This window comes from Giraffa tippelskirchi, chromosome 11 (assembly GCF_054371585.1).
Source record: "Giraffa tippelskirchi isolate mGirTip1 chromosome 11, T2T-mGirTip1v1.2.pri, whole genome shotgun sequence".
Lineage (NCBI taxonomy): Eukaryota > Metazoa > Chordata > Mammalia > Artiodactyla > Giraffidae > Giraffa > Giraffa tippelskirchi.
In genome coordinates, this window is record NC_137285.1 from 106,999,706 (window position 1) to 107,019,861 (window position 20,156).

The window sequence follows — 20,156 nt, forward strand, 5'->3', positions numbered from 1 at the left end:
CAGGTCTCAAGCTCAAGGCTGGCAAGACTCTGATGACCTAGAGGAGTGGGATGGTGGGAGTGGGAGGGAGGCCCAAGAGGGAAGAAATAGGTGATATATATGTAGCTGATTTCACATTATTGAATTATTGATTATATATTATTGATTCACACTATTGTACAGCAGAAACTAACACAACATTGTAAAGCAAGTATACTCCAATTTGAAAATTGTTACAGAACTACACAGTGGGGTAAAGTTGCACAAAATTGTGAATGTATTAAACACTACACTTGGATTATACACTTGAAAAGTTAATAGAATGACAAAAAAATAAGTATACTCAGACCTCAAAAGGTAAGGTAATTTTTCCATTGTTCTTAAACTTAGAACAAAGTTGCAGACTCATGATTTAAACCTAAGCAGCCTAATCCCAGAGTTTATAGTTTCATTAAAATATTAATCACAGACTCCTGGTGATAAATTAGGGACATTTTAAATCTTCTTCTTTGTGTTTTTCTAAGTTTCCTAAAATGTTTGCAATAAATATGTATCACATTTTATAACTAGGAAAAAAAAAACTCCCTGGCCAGTCAAGCACCTGATTGCCAGACCCCAGAGTAACACTCGTTGAAAAAGTAGTATTGTGGCTTCCCTGGTGGCTCAGGGGTAAAGAATCCGCCTGCCAATGCAGGAGACAGGTTTGATCCCAGGTCTGGTAAGATCCCACATGCCACAGAGCAACTAAGCCCACGCGCTGCAACTACTGAGCCTGTGCTCTAGAGCCCTGGAGCCGCAACTGCTGAGCCCATGAGCCGCAACTACTGAAGTCGGTGCATCCTAGAGCCCATGCACAACAAGAAAATCAACGATGAGAAGCTGGCGCATGCAACAAAGAGTAGCCCCCACTCACCACAATTAGAGAAAGCCCACTCAGCAACAAAGAGCGAGCACAGCCAAAACTAAATAGATAAGTTATATACAAAAACAGAATACACCATTCACATTAAAAAAAAAAGCAAGTACTATTGGAGAACTTCCTCTGGACTACTTCCTGCATCAACCACTGGGAGAATAATGAAGAAGACGGATAGGATGCTTGCCCTCTGGAGCAACAGAGAATAAAACCTCAAGGTTGGGAAGTTGCTCATGAGTCTTGTGTAGATGGCATATGTGATTTCATAAAAGTGAAAACTGAGACTAGCTAATTGGGAAGCTAATCCATCTTAATTCTAAAAGCCTGAGGTCACACCTATGCTAGGGGAATCCCATGATTACACTGCGGGAGGAAGGAGGCTGCAGTTCAGCTTCTAAGAGAAACCATACTTGAGGTAGGAGAGTGTATCATTGGCTGTGTTGTGGTTCAGTCACTAAGTTGTGTCTGACCGACTCTTTGTGACTTCTTGGACTGCAACATGCCAGGCCTCCCTGTCCCTCACTATCTCCCGGAGTTTGCCCAAGTGCATATCCATTGAATCGGTGATGCCATCCAGTTATCTCATTGGTTGTGTATCCACATTTTATGAACAATGTGATACCTTGTTTCCTTTGAGCTACTGCTGGATCTTCGTTCCCTGACTAGGGATGGAACCAGTGCCCTCTGCAGTGGAAGCAAGAAGTCTCAACCACTGGACTGCCAGAGAAGTCCATAGGCTTCCTCAATGGAAGGAAGGATGAGTGGACGAGTCCTAGTCCAGTTAGGAAGGTGTAACTGCAGAAAGAGCAGGGCAAGAGCATGGCAGCCTGGTGCTGCAGCTCTGGCCACATGACCACGGAGACAATTTGTCCAGTCTCCTTAGTGCCATAGTTTTCTCATCCATCAAATGCAGTGGTGCCAAAGCTGATGCCACAGGGTGCTGGGAAGTTTAAAGAAACAAACACGCCAGAGCTTTTAGACTGGAAGATGCTGTGGGAATTTAGCTTCAACAGGTGATCAGAGGAAGGAGACTATGTTCAGAAGATGGTAACATTGGTCCAGGCTAATTTCTCTTGTGACTAGTTTCTCACCACCATTTATACCATACACTTCAGTCTTACACTGATCCTCAATTGTTCCATCCAAGAAAACTTTTTCCCCTCTATAAGGCCAAGAAGAGAACTCAATTCACAGAGGACTGCATGCAACTCCTATAAGAGATGGGGTTAGAAAGGGAGAGCAATGTTCAGGGTGATCTTGCCATTTCCAGCGTGTCAGATCCTGTGGCTGCCTGATGCTTTTCACCAGGACAGGAAAGGCAGGGAGAAAATGGGCTGGGAAGGTTGGTGAATTCTTGTTTGGACATTTAAAAAATATATCTATTTTTATTTATTTGGCTGCACTGGGACTTGGTTGTGGCACATGGGATCTTTAGTCATAGCATGCAAACTTACTTGTGGCACGTGGGATCTGGTTCCCCGACCAAGGATCAAACCCAGGGCCCCTGCATTGAGAGCATCGAGTCTTAGCCACTGAACCACCAGGAAGGTCCCTGGAGATGTTAAGTTTGAAGGGCTAATGGCACATTCAAGCAGAGGCAACTAGTTGACAGCCGGCTTCTTTCATTGAGCAGACATTTATTGAGTGACCGCTATGTACTAGTTGCCTTCCAGGTGCTGGAGATACTGCAGTGAACAGAACAAGCAAAACCCCTGTGTCTGGGTGCAGCTTGGCTTCCTGGATGGCACTAGTGGTAAAGAACCCACCTGCTAATGCAGGAGACATAAAAGACACGAGTTCGATCCCTAGATCAGGAAGATCCCCTGAAGGAGGGCATAGCAGCCCACTCCAGCATTCTTGTCTGGAGAATCTGATGGACAGAGGAGCCCAGCAGGCTACAGTCCATGGGGTTACAAAGAGTCAGACACACTGAAACGACTTCGCACACATGCACACTGGGTGCAGCTTAGATTCAAGCAGAGAGAGATGCAAGAGGTTATTAAATGATGTAGTACTTGGAGGCGTTAAGTGCTATGGGGGAAAAAATAGAACTCAGAAGGCATGTAGGAGTGAGGTTTAGGCAGTTTTTGGAGCTCAGAGACCAAGCTGGGCTGGAGATGTTGGCTGGAGAAGTACATCTAGACTGATCAGAGTGAAAGGGGTTGATGGAGATAAAAGCGTGGGAGAGAGAGAGAGATGTCAGAAGATCTCAAAGTAACACCTGAAGATGATGAGTGTGGGACAAGCCCCAGAGGCGGGTTGGAACCCTCAGGTGCCCTCCCGAGAAGGAGTAAATGCTGCAAGGGAGGCACCATGACCCGCATTTTCGGGGCTCTTGCTCTGTGCCTGGCAGCCCCTTCATGCAGAGTTTCATGTGGTCAAGGATCTGAGCTCAGCTGGCCTGAGCTGGAACCCTCCCTGGGAAGCTGGTGACTCTGAGTATCATGCCCCCTGTTGCGCTGCTGTTCCCTCACCTGTAAATAAGGATCCTTTAGCACCTACCTCACAGAATTGCTGTGAGGATGAAATTAGATAATTAGATACATTAGGTAACGCCTATGCAATGTCATGACCATGAACGCTGTCTAGGGGAATGACTCTTGTTCTCCCTGCAGCCCTGTGAGGCAGACCCCAATTTTAGATGAGACCAGTGGTGGGTTAGTGTAGGATGAGCAGGGCGTTAGGGGTGTGGAGGAGCCATCTTTAGGCTCCTCTGTCTCCAGTATCGAGAGACCTAGCGTGAGCAGCCTTGCACAGCATCCAGATGGATACTTGTAAAATCGAGTCCCCTTCAAACCGAGTCCCCCTCACATCATCTCCCTCTGCCGAATTGATGTTTAATGTCTCTATGCAAAACTCGGTTCCTCTTCTTACCCCATCCCTGTTCCCCTAAAGATTGAGGGGTATCAAAAAAGGGCAGGAACCTGTGGGGCCCTCCATGTCTCCTGACTCTTGCTTATAGAGAAAGGCTTTAGTTTCCTAGGCCTTTCCTGAGTTCCAAAGAGCAGACTTAAGCATTTACTAATTAGGGAGGTGAGGTCAAGCAGAAACGAAGGAGAATCAGTTATGCAAGAAAAGTCATGGTAATGGTTCAGCAGTCCTGATTCCTCCTGGAGGAATATACACAAAACCTGATGTGTATCTTTGAGTTGATTAGCAGGAACTAAGACCCCTACCCAGGTGGCGGAGAGTGATAACCTGCTGGTCACAAGCAGGAGACTGATTGAAACCAGGGGGTTAATGATTAAAATCCCCTGAATAACACACAGTTACCTGCACCATCAACCAATCAGAAGAAAGCCAGGCCCCCTAGAGCCCCCTCCCCCAAACGTTACCTTTAAAAAAACCCTTCCTTAGACGCCATTGGGGAGTTCGGGTTTTTCTGCATGAGTCCCAGCGCCTAACTTCCCTACAACCGGGCATCAGTGGATGGGCGTCACTGCATGGAAGGTGAGTGGACACAAATTTGATTTGATAACACTTGCTGCTCCATAATGTTTTCTGCTGTGGCTGAAAGTGCAAAGAAATAACCCAGGCCAGTGGACGGGATGCAGACGGGTACTGGCGGGTGGTGGGTGCCTGACCTGGAGGGAGAGGCTGGGGAGGGGAGGATGTCCCTCCATCAGCAGCACACTCCACTGCGGGGGAGGGACGCCCACTCCGCCTCTCTCGGCACCTGGCAGTGACATGCAGTGGCCCTGGGGAGGGGACGCTGGCATTAACCTCAGCCCCTCCATGTCCACTCTGCAGCACCCATGCTAAGCACTGGGGATGCCAAGACAAAGGAGGTGCTAGGCCCTCCGCCATCCACAGGGTGAAGGGCTCACCACTGCCTGGGGCTGTGAGAGAGGCAGGGGCGTGATGCTATGGGAACTGAAGCCGATGAAACAGCTGTAGGGCTGGGGAAGTTGGGGAAGGTGCCCGAGGGGAGTTGGCACGTGACTGAGGCCTTGCGAAGGAGTAGGAGTTTGTCCGGCTGGTGTGGGGAGAACAAGTGTGTGATGATTGTAGTCTATGGCAGGAGGAGTAAGTTGGGTGCGGCGGCTGCTGCGGGCCACGTGCTGTGGGGGTAGGGGAGGGTTCCGGATGTGGGGTATATGGTTGAACCCAAGTCTGTGTGCTCAAAGCAGAGCAAGGCCTGACAAACTGGAAGGTTGGCACTTGGACCAGAGAATGGTTTATGGCGGGACGCCAAGCAAGGAAAACGGGCAACCCATCCTCAAAAGACCCAAACTCCCTGGCAGTTTTCAGGGAGGGGTTTTAAAAGCAACATTTGGGGTGAGAGCTGCAGGGGGCATGACTTGCTTCTGACTGGAGGAAGAGGCTGGTGTTTCAGAAATCTCCATCATCACCCCTCTGGTTCCAGCCAGTCTGGGGTCTGAGTGCTTGTGATCAGCAAGTAGTCACCAACCTCCACCTGGGTTCCCGCAGAACAACTCAGACACGTGCGTCTGATAGTTGGGCATGTCCCTTGAGGAGGAACTAAGGACTCTATTTTATCGCTGAATTATTGTCTCTTGGCTGGTTTTCCTTCCTTTCTGCATTCCCTCACTTTCCTAATTCGTAATTGCTTGAATCTGCTCTTTGGAACGCAGCAAAGGCTTAGGAGAGGAAAGGTTTTTTGTTTTTTTTTTTTTTTTATTGCAAATAAAAAACAGGTGTGTGTGTGTGTCTACGTACATATGTGTAGTGCGGAGGGGCTTTTGTACCCAAGAGGTGCTCGGTTTCAATGACATTCTATTGTGTGGCAGAGCTGCTTCTGGAAAAGCTTCTGGAGTCTTCTGGAACACCCCCAGTACCTTCCAAGTCAAGAGGGAAGCCAACTGGAACAGCTTCTTGTTTTTCTCATAGTGCTCCAGAAAGGCAGCTCTGGGCTCGGAGGAACTTGAACTTGCATGGAGTGTTCAGGTCTTACCAGGTGACCTGACCCCCACTTTCTCCCGTGTCTCATGGTCAGGGTGTTTATGAGGTTTTCAGACACGGAAATGGGGGTGAGATGGGTTGAGTAGTGCAAATGGAGTTCACATAGACCATGTGTTTTTATGCCCCAGATGCATTCTGGAAATTTGTGTCAATCTGTTTTCTGCAAATTCAATAGAATCTTAAAGAAATTAGAGGGAGCTGTCATTTTGTGGAGTTCAAATCTGCCTCTTTTTTTATCGACTGAAGGATCCTTTTGTCATGCAAATATCTTCTATTCCTGAGCTGGGATTCTGTCTTGACTTTCTTTAAATGAGACACACCTCTACGGGGCAAACTGGGGGGCTTACAGGCAGCCTTTTCAATGGTAGGCAAATGTCCATCCCCCGCCTTTGTTGTAACCACTCGCTTTGGTGGCCTTTGTTTAGATCAGGTATAATTTTGGCCACTGGAGGGCTCTCCAGATAGAGAATGACTGGATAATCACAAACGTGTTCCTGAGCTCAGACTCCAGCTCACACCCAGGTTTTTGAGCAGAGCAGCACATCTTGCAAATCGGATTTAACTGGGGAGAGTAACAGTAGCACCGATGTTTCTTTTATTTAGGAATTTAAGCATAAAAGAAGCCTCTATTTAAAAGAGCAGCTTTTGGATGATAGTCTTATTTGGAGCTGGCAAGGAGGTGCTAATCTTGTGTGTGGAGAGTGATCTTGCAGAATTCAGCACAGCTTAGAAAAGCAGAGCTTTGAACAAAGGTTTTTTCTCTGTGCAAGCAGAATCACACCGAGATGTATGGAGTAAAGTGGGGCCATAGAGTTTATTTTTATAACGAGAAAAAGGGAGGACTGGAAGAACAGTTTGGAAGACTGGCATCTTATACCTGGTAAAGCGGAGAACGACTACTGTTTATTTTCATGCCACGTCTTTTCACCTGCAGCTTTTCTACTTTATTTTTTGAGTTTAGTTCAGAGATTTCATTTGGCTGAATGTTGCCAAAACACCCAAACTTCTGCGCTGTCCTTATGGCATAACAAATTCTAGATCCAGCTCCCCCCCGCTTCCCCCGTGGATCAAAACACAGACTTGTTGCAAAACCAGGAAGAAATGAGAAGAAGTCAAGGGAAATGTCCAGAAAGGAACTATGGGCCAGTGACCAGATTGCCTCAGTTTATTTAAATAAAACAACAAAAAAAGAAAATTCATCAGAACTGTGCAAAGCAGATAAGTATCAAACTAGACTAAAGTAAAGTCTCAAGTTCTAATCTCTGAAGGCCTGCAACAAAAAGTAAAGTTGATTGTATAAATTTGCATGCTTCTCTTGAACTAGTAATTTTCCATCTCCAGAGCAGGGTGGTCTTGTAGGTAGCTTTGAGGATGAATTTGGGCCCTAACCACTGAAGAACTTAGGTCCCATGGGCACAGATATGGGCGCTGGAAATGCAGCTAGTGTAGGGCAAGATCTCTGAGGACTGAGGTGGTTCTCATATTATTTGTCCATCTGTGAAATGGGAATGAAGCTTTTTCTGACTTACCTCTTAGATGCTAGTGTTACTGAACCGGACTGGGGTCCACTTACCTGCTGTGCAACAAAGCCAATTTACTGACGCTAGATTGTGGTGAAGGAAAGTCCTGTGTTTATTTGCAAGATGCCAAGCAAGGAGAATGGTTCATGCTCAAAAGACCTTTGCAAAAGGCAGCTCTTTCCTATATTTATTTGGGAGTGAAATGAAAGAACAGGAAGAAATGAGCCCTAATAGAGAACCTCAGTTTCCCTTTGAACTGGGGAGTTTCGGAAAAGATGAGCAGACAATTCATTCCAGTCTGTATTAGCAGATTTTCCTCTTCCGGGAACCTCAGAAGTAGGCAGTAGAGAGCCGAGGGTGTGTTCAGCAGATGCATGTTGAGAGAGGTAGAGGGACTTGATGAGAGCTGCCAACCTGGACCTTTCTATTTGACCAAAGCTCTTTCTCCTGTAGACTATCCCCTTACAGCCTGTGTCTTGTTGGGAAGCTCTGTTCATCTAGTTGTATTTTGGAATTTTGCTTCTCCCAAGGGTGGCCTGGGAGTCAAGTCTAGGACCCACTTGATTGTGATTTGGGGTGATAGGATGCAGCTCGGATGGTCCCCTAGGAGGGCTGTCCTCTGGCAAAGAGCTCCTCAGGAACTGGAGAGAAGGATTTACGGCTGGATGAATGGAGGTCAAGGCTGAGTCATGTCGACCGAAATCAGTTATTTAGGGGATTAGACTACACAAGAAATGACTGGGAGAATCGGACTTCTCAGAGTTGCCCCCAAACACTGAGAAAAAGTTGACTGAGGGTCTGGAATCCCCTCCCCTCTCTGAACTCACAGCTGTCGCTGTCTTGGACGCTCACTCAACATTAAACACACATCTTCCTCTGACATATTTGTATTGTTTTAAAAACTGTATGACAGATAGTTGTGCTGAGTGAGTGAGTGCCGGGCACCTACCAGGCAGGCAGTAAATATTTGCTGAACAGTGAAAAAATGCGGTGGCTTGGCTGTCAGTATCGCTTCTATTCAGAGCCCATCCCCAGTGCTCCATTCATACTGGGCTGGGTGAATTTCTCGTTTAAGGGTTGATCGTGCCGGCCTGACCAGGACGATCTCTGTGAGCATGCAGAGTACAAGCCACCATGGCAGAAAAGAGGGACGGCTGGGGGGAAGTACATCTGGGAGTTTTCCTAGAGACTAGGTGCAGTTCCTTTGTTCTGGTAGGTTTCAGCCAGAAGGAACAGCAAATTTTACTGTCTGCAAACTACCAACGGAGCTTATTCCCTTCCCCCTTCACCTCCATCCTTCCCAACCTGGGAATTCATTTGCTGCTTCTCTTTCCTCCTCTTCTGCCCCAGAGCAGTCCCCAGGGACAAAGCTCTTTGTTGTGAACACTCCGGGGCAATATGGAATTGCAAGGTCTCTAGGGCAAAATCAAGGCTGTCCGCCAAGGAGAGTGATCGCTGAGGCCGAGACCCCCGCCTCCCCCCTCCACCTGTTGATCTCCCCCTTCAGGGGGTGAGCAACAACCCGCATTGTGCTTGGGATGCATGCACTTCTACACCAGGCTCAGCAGATGGCGCTGGTGAGCAAAACCCTTCCCTTCTCTCCCCCGCCCCTCCCCACCGCCAGAGCCTCCCTGGTCTAAAGCGAAAACAGATGTTTTCATCATTTCTGGATCTGGCATGTGACTTGCAGTTCAGCAGTGTGCCGACATAACCCAGAGTTGTGCGTTCCCTTCATCCCCCGCAAAATAAAAATTCTGACTTGAACGAGCCTTCCTCCTAAGTGAGCCACTGACATAAGGTCTGTTGAATCCAAGGGCACGTGGCTCCAACTGCAACTGCCTTTGTAGCCAGTCCTGGCTCTGTTATTGGGAGACTGCCTTTTATTTTTTTTCCCCAGCACAAAGCCAGGGCGGCAAGTCTAGCTATCTTTACACCAAGGGCTGGGGAGAGGCGCTAGTTTTTTAAAATAGCCTTGGTCTGGCTGGCTGGGGACCGTGTGCGTGGGAGCCAGTGCGTCCAGAACAAAACAGGAAGGCCGGGGCGGCGCGCCCTGTTCCCCGAACCCCCGGCAGGTGGCAGCATCGGCCCGGCCTGGTCGCTGCCGCTGGCCAGCCCCAAAGCCGGGCCCTGTTACTTTCGGTGGCCTCAAAATTATTAGTTCCAGATGAGTTCTTGCAATTGTAATATTTGGTTTAACCCAATCTGCCCGATTGCGTCAGCACACGTTCAAATACAGCCGTCTGAAGTCTAACCAGACATCAGAGGCATGTTTCAGGGGGTGTCAACATTCCTTACCCTTTGAAAGAATTAAAAAAAAAAAACAAACCCACGCACACAAAAACCCAGAGGTTGATTTATCCCCCAAATGAAAGAAGGGTGAGCCGCCTGGGGCTGAGGTGGCCGAGAGGGACAGAACAGGGGAAATTCGGGGAAGGCGTAACAATAGAACTTTGTGGGTCGAAGTCTGCTAGAATGGAACTGGATTTATTTGTTGAACTAGGAAGGGACCTCTGGGCTCTTTGAAGGTTAGAGCAAATAAGCAGAACTGGTGGGCATTTGGTTTTCTAAGAGAAGAGCCCTTCGAATCACTAGTAGCCGCTATTGTGAGACACAAAACACAAGCTATTGGCCTGTGGATGGGTCTCTGCAAACGCTTGGCCTGGCCGCGCAGGAAGGGGGCCGGGGAGGGGGGGAGCTGTATTTTAACTCACAGTTGTGAAGGGCACCCCAGTCACCAACTCAGGACACAGACTGGGTTGCCTGAGGACAGAAGCCAAAGGGCCTGGAGGGACCCAGTTAGAAAACGCAGTACGGCCTGAAGGCGTCTGGCCAGGGGACCTGCCAGAGGCCTCAAGTGTCTTGTAAACAGCCCTGCTGCACTCGGTCGTTGCCATACCCTGGAGACGCTGTCAAGCACCCTGGATGCCGGGCACCTGCTCTGGGGGTCTCCTGTTTTATAGACAGGTCAGCTGAGGCTAAGACTCACTGCGCCCGGGGGCAGAGTAGCACATGTGACAAGGCAGTTCAGGAATCCTGCTCCGACGACCGGACACGAAAGGGTGTCTTGCTTCCCTTGGTGGAGATGGAATAGCCTGGTATTAGGAGACAACCTCTGCCGGGCAATCCTCCTCCTCCCGCCTGCACCCTACTTTTCAATCCGTGCTCAGATTCTTCAAGTACCTCTTTCAAGGTTGCAGAGAGCTTCCTGCTAGCCGGCTACGGAGAGCCTGGCCATTTCCCTGCAGGCCTCAGGCTCGACACGCTCCTGATCAAAAGCCAGCAATCGTCTGGCAGATGCTGCGTGTCCTGCGTGTCGGAAGCTGGTGGCTGGTGCTGGCGGCAGGCAGGCTCATCGGCCATCTTGTTAGATGTGGTTGGGACCTGGGTTCGTCCCTCCCCACTCCAGCGGCCACCCCAATGCCTGGATTAGACACAGGAAGGATGATGATGTTGTTGCTGTTGTTTAGTCTCCAAGTCATGTCTGACTCTTTGAGACCTCATGGGCAATATAGCCTGTCAGGCTCCTCTGTCCGTGAGATTTCCCAGGCAAGAATGCTGGAGTGGGTTGCCATTTCCTTTTCCAGGGGATCTTCCTGACCCAGGGACAGAACCCCCATCTCCTGCATTGGCAGGCGGATTCTTTTACCGCTGAGCCACCAATGGGACCTCCACAGTGCTGGCAAACACCAGCAGAATGTTTAGAGGTCCAAGCTGCCACCTCTTTTCCTCTCAGTTTGGAAAATGCATGTGTCCCTACAGGTTGCTGGGGAGATGCTAATTGTCAGTGGTTAAGAGCTACACTTGGTCCTAGCAGATGCTCGGCTTGGGGAAATAATCCAGCCAGGCAGCCATGTGAGCACAATACTTACCATGGTCTTTGTACACCAATAATAGTTGAGAAATTCCAGTATTTCTCTCCACTGCCACTCTAACTATTTTCTTCTGAGAATCAGCTTTTGGAGATTCTATAATCCAGACTACTCAGACCTGACTACTTAAGAATCACCTGGATGCTACCCCAGAGATGTTTAAATCAGAATGGAAAAGAAGTGAGAGACAGAAATCATAATTTAATTTTTTTTAGGCATCATAATTTTAAATCCCCTCCCCCAGATGATTGTAATTGTAATGTACACTATCTAGAAGTAAAAAAAAAAAAAAAAAATCACTGATTCTATCCCAGCTTCCTTTGTTTACAGATGAGGTTCCTAGAAGGAAACTTTAAGGGGTTCAGACAAGATCACACAAGTTCAAGACTGGAATCTCTGTATAATACCTCTGGCTTCTCAGTGATGGTCTAAGTTCTTCCTCCAATTACTGAGACAATCACCTCCCTACTCTTGTCACTTTGCCCTGTTCAATGAAACTCTCCAGTGACCACCCACAAACCTGTGTCACTGTTGCCTCTGAGAAACTGGGAAACAGCATACTTCTGAGAAATTTTCAGTTTTTCTGGCTTGAATAAAGAGATTAGAAATGAGAATCACCTGCACCCTGATTTCTCTCTTTTTATCACTTATGTTCCAAATGGGATTCACGCTTGCAAATAGCCGTCATGTGATAACTGCTCTGCGGTGATCTGTTTTTATGGGTGAGGCAAGAGGGCCCTCGGAAAGTTCAGTCTCATGTTTAGGGTTAAGTAGATGGCAGAGACGAAGCCAATGCAGAGCTGTCCCACCTCTCACCCTGCTGAGACCCAGGGCTTGGCTCTTGCCAGCCTCCGCTGTGACTGTTTATGATGCTGTTTGCTTCTCAGTCTTTCCCCACTGGGGGCAACAAGCACCCCCTGAAATAACTCCATGTTGCATGGGAAGAAATAATCACTAACTCATCCCTTGAGGTAAGGTTTCAGAGAATAGGTGTGCCTTGAATACTCTGAGATCTGTGATGCTTGTAGGGTGAGTGAATGACTGTAAGTCACTGAAAACAAGACAGACAAAGATCCAGGATATCATAGTGGTAACCAGGTCAAGTAGAAAGGAAGCTGTAGGTACCCTGTGTGACCTTGAAGGAGCCCTTGCCCTTTCTGGGCCTGAGTTCTCTCTCCTGGACATCACCTCGGAGACCTCTTCTCATTCTGACATTTCCATGAGAGGCAGGGGATCCCTGCTCTCTGGGACCTGTCCATCTTTAATCAGATGTGAGGGACCAGAGTCTCATCTCTCCGTAAGTCAATTACTCTAGAGCCATTTCTTCAGTGCCCTAAGAAGTAGTTCATGATGATTAAAATGGAAATCTGAGGATAAGCAGCCACAGGCAGACAATGACTTGTTCCCCTACCTGGTGATTTCACAAAGGACACTTGTAAGTTGCTTCAGTAGAATTCTGTCCCTTCTTGGATGAACTACACAGAGATCTTGCATCACTGGGGTTCATTTGTCCACCTAGCATCATTTATGAAGTACTTACTATGTTAAAAAAAAAAAAAGAGAGACAGTAAGAAAAGCTTATACCCAAGAGCAACTCTTCCAGATTACAAGAGACCAAGGAAGCATTATAATGAAATGTAACGTGATCTTGGATGCTAGATCCAAGAGGGAAAGCTTACAAGAAACATTTTCAAGACAATTAGGGAAATCTGAATGTAGACTGCATAATGGGATTATTGGTAATTTTTTTAGATGTGGTCATAGTATTGTGGTTTTATAGGAGAAAGTCCTCATCCTTAGAGGCATGCTGACTTAGGGATGGGTGTTGTGATGTTTGCATCTTGTCTTCCGATGATTCAAGGGGAGAAAATAGGCAAATGTGCAATAATGTTAGCAGTTGGTAAATCAAGGATAAGAGTATATTGAATGTTCATTGACTAGTTCTTCAATTTTTCTATAGATGAAAAATTTTCAAAATTAAAAAGACCAAAAAGAAGTACCTGTGTCCTCAAGAATTTTATCATTTACTTACCATTTATTCTTTACCAAGGGCAAAAATGACGACCCACCACAGTATTCTTGCCTGGAAAATTCCATAGACAGAGGAACCTGGGGGGCTACAGTCCATGGGGTCACAGAGAATCAAATGCGACTGAGTGAGTGAGCACACAAGGGCCGAAAGACCTGTGAATCACTGTGTTAATCCGAGGCAGAGTAGAATGGATGGCCAGTGGAAGTATAAGTAGTAAGTCTTGGAAGCCCAGAATGAAGAAGGGCTCATTTTCCCTAGGGTGGTGTTGGTGGTGAGGGAGGTCTTCTTTCTGTGGTAGAATTTGAGTTGGGTATAGAAAGATGTGTACAATTTCAATAGGGAAGAGGCAAGGCAGGGGATTTTAGGCTGAGAGGACAATAGAAGCAAAGTTACAAAGCTGAACTTCATCCAGTATAACTGGAAGATAATAAATGTGTGAGGGATGCCCTGGAATTTAAATATTAATTGACATCAGAAGATAGGTGGCCTTGAATGCCATAGGAAAAATTTCTAAATCTGACCTTGTCAAGAAAAGATAAATGAAATATATTCATCTCACATCCCCAGCTGTTTGCCAATAGGCGTCAGCATGGTGGTAAGTTGATTCAGTCATGTCCGACCCTTTGGGATCCTATGTACCATAGCCTGTCAGGCTCCTCTGTCCATGGAATTCTCCAGGCAAGGATACTGAATTGGGTTTTCATGCTCTCCTCCAGGGGAGGAGATCCCAACCCAGGGATCAAACCTGTGTCTCTTATGTCTCCTGCATTGGCAGGTGGGTTCTTTACTATTAGTGCCACCTCTTAGGCATCAGCATGGTTATCTAATTAATGAATTTTCTATGGCAAACTTGTAGTGGTTCTTCAAAACCAGCATATATAACTCAACTCTAAAGTTTTCTCCCACCTCTGTAGATAGAATTAGTAACTCTTTCCTATTCCTGGCAATCACTCATGCTCATCGACCATGTAGTGAGGTGCGTGGAAGGCCATTCTTGACAACAGCCAGTTGTAATTACTTTCTCTGGAACTAACCCACTTGCTCCTTATTTGTTTCCTTTTTGGATTTTCAGTCCAGAGATGCCGCAGTTCAGCTCCCAGTCCTTGCCTCAAACTGCTTGCTACTGTAGCCAGTCATTGTTCTCAGGGTTCATTGGTTTCTTCAAATTAGCTTGGTTTGCTGGCTCCATGGATCATGGCTGCAGGAAAGTGGACTGGCTGCTGCCCACCTCATGCCAGGGACCCACCTCAGATGGATTAAACTCAGTGGGGCATCACCAGGGCAGAAGAGAAGAGCATTCCTCTTATGTTCTCAGCAAATCTATGTACATGGTTTTTTTATATGGTATTTATCCTACTGTGCTGTGATTATTTTCTTTGTCCCTACCAGATCATGAATTCTTTAAGGGTGAGTACCGCGTCTTAGTTTGAATCTCTAGGACTTAGCATGTTGCTGGGTACTTAGTAGGTCCTCAGTAAATGCTTAATGAAAAAATTAGTGGATGAAGCAGTGGGCAAAGAGGACTATCTTTGAATTGGCATCCCTTTAGATTTCTGCACCATCAGTCCCTTATTTGAGTGTCTGATTGAGAATTGATGATTTCTGTAGGAACAACCAGCCATAAATAGGTCACAGAAAGTATGCTTTATTGAAGTTCCATCTCTGGGCTTATTTGTATGAGTTTTAAGTATGGCTCCTTAGACAGTGACAATCTCCAGTTGTGTTCCTCTGGGGAGCTGCTTTTCCAATGCATGTAAAAGAGATCAACTCTCCCTTTGAAACTGCAGTGGGATTTTAAATTGTATCAACACAGAGCTTGGGAAAGGAGTTGAGTCATAAACCATAGTAATCAGACTTTGCTCTTACATGCGGCCCTTTTCACTAGCAGATCCACCGCATAGGCAACAAACACTAATTAAAATCAAAGGATTACTAGAGTGGTATTCCTGTTCTGTCTGTATGGGAAATGCATTGTCATCACATCTACAGAGGTATGACATTTCACCTCTCTGTTACACACCATAGAGTCAAAAGAACCAACTTCTGGACCTCCCTAGTGGTCCGGAGGCTGAGACTCCACACTCCCAAGGCAGGGGGCCCAGGTTCAATCCCTGGTCAGGGAACTAGATCCCATATACTGCAACTAAAGATTCTCATGTTTTGCAACTAAGCCCTGGCACAGTCAAATAAATATTAAAAAAAAAAAAAAAAAAAAAAACAACACTTCAGAACACAGAGAAGTTTCCACGAAGAGCCCAGGCCAGGAACCATGGGGTCTGTTCTGATCACTAAATAACCATCCTTAGTCCCTATAACAGATGGCGGTAATTGTGTTGGCTTGTATGTTTTGTCCTGGCAATGGTTCCTTGATTACTGTTTTCAAAATATTCTCTCTGTCCCTGATCCCCACCCCCCACCCCCCAGCCCCAGGCTCTATCTCTGTAGGGTAGGCAATGAGTCTCCAGTGCTTTCTACATTCAGGACTGAGCTGACCATGTTTGTGGGATTCTTGTAAAAAATAAAAGTTTCATGCTGGATCCAATAGCAGCTTAAATCTCATGAAGAGGCTTTGGTGACTGAGTCCATTAACTACCTGATTTGGCTTAGGGATTTCCCACCCTGAGACAGAGAAGACTTCTTATCTTTTTATCCATCTTCCTAAACTAGAAGCACAAGAGTCTTCCCCCTACAGACGACTAAGTCTGTGGCCAAAGAATCACCTACCATACCCTCTTCTGAGTACTGTGCACAGAGCCATTCTGGGTCACTGCAGTTCAGTGGAATTCAGTTTATTAATTGAGCAGTTCTCATGAATGAGACACTGTGCCAGCTGCTGTAAGAGTGTGAATTTAAATGTTAGACATTGACCCTTCTCCTCAAGGCTCTCTAAATCTGTAACCCATCTCTGCCCCCACTTTGTGTAGGACTGGAGAACTGATTTCACCCTAAGATTCTATCAGATGAATTAGTAGAGAGAGGGAGATCCCAGGAAGGGGGAGTATGGGTGGAATAAGAGATTATATTCAGTACAGTATCTTTTTTTTATATATAAATTTATTTATTTTAGTTGGGGGCTAATTACTTTACAATATTGTAGTGGTTTTTGCCATACATTGACATGAATCAGCCGTGGGTTTACATGCGTTCCCCATCCTGAACCCCCCTCCCACCTCCCTCCCCATCCCATCCCTCTGGGTCATCCCATTGCCCCAGCCCTGAGCATCTTAAATTAAAAGTGCTATTTAAAAGAAGAGTCTGTAAATTCAATTTTGCAAGATACCTTTTCCCTTAGAAATATTCTGTCTAAATTCTCTGGCTTCAGAAACAGCCATTCTTCTGCCTGCCATTCAGAGGTCTGGTAATAAGAAGGCTGTAAATGGTCTACTTTCATTATTTTGGGACATTTCTCTTCATTGGCTTGGATGCCAACGGTCCACAGTTCAACAGAGCAGAGTTGAAACAGTGGGCACTTGGTAAAGACCCATTAAAAGACAGACAAGCAGGATTCTCTAAGTGACTAGAGGAAAATGGTAGGTAAGCTTTGTGTATGGGAACTCCAGTGCCCCTAGATGAAAGGGAGTGACAAGTTTGAAGTTAATTTTGCTCAAATTTCCCAGATTATTTTCCTATGGGGGGCTTTTCTTGAGCTACTGTGAGTCTAGAAGGTTCTATGTTTTGTGTCATAAAAAAGGGGCTCCCCACAAGCCATTTCATCCCACTATCAACCCTGCCATCCTTTAATCCACTAATTCAGGTTGTATTTATTCAGTATCTGCCAGATGTCTGGCCTGCACTCATTGCTAGTGGTAAGCAGGCCAGCCCCATCCTCATAGACCAGTTGTATCACCTTGTGTATCAGCAAGTTCTTCAACTTTTCTGCACCTTGGTTTCTATACCTGTCAGTCAGGAATGTCCATACTATTTTGTGGCATTTCAAGGAAGAGTAAGTGAAATGTTTGACAAACCCTGGTACTTGGTAGATACTCAATAACTTGAGTTCCTTCTCCCTTTCTTTCTTTCAATTTGAATTTCTTCCTTGCAAAGTGTGGATAGAATAACAGCTCAAGTTTAAAGATAAGGGTGGGACGTTCTGGGAGAATAGCATTTAAGCATGTATATTATCATATGTGAAACAGAACACCATTCCATGTTCGATGCATGAGACAAAGGCTCAGGGCCGGGGCAATGGGATGACCCAGAGGGATGGGATGGGGAGGGAGGTGGGTGGGGGGTCCAGGAAGGGGAACACATGTAAACCCATGGCTGATTCATGTCAATGTATGGCAAAAACTATTACAATATTGTAAAGTAATTAGCCCCCAACTAAAATAAATAAATTTATTGAAAAAATAAAATAAAAACAATGTGCATTAAAAAAAATAAATAAAAATAAAGAGAGAGAGAGAGAGATACACACTAGGAACCCCAAAGCACAATACTCTGTAATGACCTATATGGGAAAAGAATCTAAAGAAGAGTGGATATATGTATATGTATGACTGATTCACTTTGTTGTATACCTGAAACTAACACAACATTGTAAATCAACTATACTCAAATAAAAATTAAACAACAACAACAAAAAAAAGATTAGGAAAAAGCATGCAGGCCTCCTCGTGGTCCAGTGGTTAAGAATCTGCCTGCCAGTGAAGGGGACATGTATTTGATCTCTGATCTGGACATGTATTTGATTCGATCCCACGTGGCTTGGAGCAACTAAGATCATGAACCACAACTACTGAGCACATGTGCCATGACTACTGAAGCCCGAGTGCCCTAGAGCCCATACTCTGCAACAAGAGAAGCCACCACAATGAAGAGTAGACCCCCTTTCCACAACTATTAATAGAGAAAGCCTGTGCACAGCATCAAAGACCCAATGCACCCAAATATAAATGCATGTCAAAGTGTTTTGTCAGCTCTCAATGGCTCCAGTAATGATAACTTATTATTGTCACCCTCAAAGAGCTTGCAGTCATGCTAGAAGGCCATGACGCACACTTGTGACACGTATACAACCAAGTGCTTCAGTGCTCCAGTGCTCTCTGTGAGGACTCCAATGCCCCACTACCCTCTAAGTGGTTTGGCCTAAACCATATTCCCTCTTCCAATATGAAAATGGGGCCATAAAGGAGGCTCCAGGAACCTTTCAATGATTTGATATTTTGGGGGATACCAACGTAGGAAACGGACTTGTGGACACAGTGGGGGAGGAGAGGGTGGGATGAACTGAGAGAGTGGCATTGACATATATACACTAGCATGTGTCAAATAGATGGCTGGTGGTATAAGTCACTGTACAGCACGGGGAGCTCAGCTTGGTGCTCTGTAACAACCTGGAGGGGTGGGATGGGAGGTGAGGTGGGAGAGAGGCTGAAGAGGGAGGGGATATATGTATACTTATAGCTGATTTATGCTGTTGTATGGCAGAAACTAACACAACATTGCAAAGCAATTATATTCCAATTTTTTAAAATAGTGCCAAATTATCCTTCCTGCCGACTCAGCCATAAGAACATGCTGCTTGAGAGTTTTTTCCATTGCTCTTCACCTGCCAGCTTCGGCCCCACGGAGCCCCTGTAAAATCCCCTTTGTTCCAGCCACACTGGACAGCCTTGAAAGTGAAAGCGTTAGTCTCTTACGCGTGTCTGACTCGTTGCGACCCCACGGACTGGAGCCCCCCAGGCTCCTCTGTCCAAGGGATTTCCCAGGCAAGAATAGTGGAGTGCGTTCGTTGCCGTTTCCTTCTCCAGGGGATCTTCCCAACCCAAGGATCAAACCCAGATCTCTTGCATTGCAAGCAATTTTTTTTACCCTCTGAGCCATCAGGGAAGCCCTGGACTGCCTTAATTTTCAACAAACCCATCTTGTCCTGTTCACCCCTACATCTTGCTAATGCTGGACCCTGAAGCTGCAACTGCAGCTTCTCCTTTCTGTCTTTGCCATTATTGTGTTGTCAACTCACTTTCATCTTGTTTTGCCTGAATCTCTGTAAACCCCATGACAACCAGCACAGGTCCTGCACATGGTAAGTGTTCAATAAATATTTATTGGATGGATGCTTAATTTTCTTCTCCATGTTATATTTGAAAAGACTTCATTAAGGGATTAGCTGTATGAGGCACTGTGCCAGGTGCCCTACTGAGATAATTACATGAAGGATTCCTGTCCCTAAGTAGCTTAACATCTAAAACTGTTAAACAGATAGAAACACTCTTTTATAGCAGCCAATGACTGGGTTCTTAACCTGGAATCGATTGACAAACCCCTTCCCCATGAAAACTCAGAAATTATATGGAAAAAGTTGCATAGTGCATATTCTGGGAATAGTGTCCACAGCCACGATGAGAATAAGAGCCGAACAGGTAATGAGAAGCAGCAGATAGTGTATTTTATTCTGGATTTATTGTTGGACTGGGGAAGAAGGAAGGATAACTTTGGGGTTTTCTATTTGAGCAATTGAATTTTGCCATCTACTAAGGGATGGATGGTTTGGTGCTGGAGGTGGGAGCAGATTTGGGGGAGGGGGAAGTCAATAGGTAAATAACAAGCAAGTTTGGGATGTTTATTAGGCAGCCAAGCACACATGCCAGGGAGCAACTGCAGGTATAAAACAGAGCTCAGGGGAAAAGTCTAGGCTGGATGTGGATGGACATTCAGGAATTGTCAGTGTGTACATGGTACTTAAAGTGACCAGGTCAGACAGCACCCACGGGAGGAGAAGGCTAGGGAAGGAACGTTGAGACTTTCTGAAATGTAGAGATATGGAGGAAGAGGATCTAGTAAAGGAAACTGAGATGGAGAAGCCATTGTTTGAGGAGGAAAAGCAGGTGAGTGTGGCATTCTTGGAGCCAGAGAAGACAGTGTTCAGAGGAAATCAGGGGTCAGCCATGCCAAGTTTCTCTCCTGGAAACCGT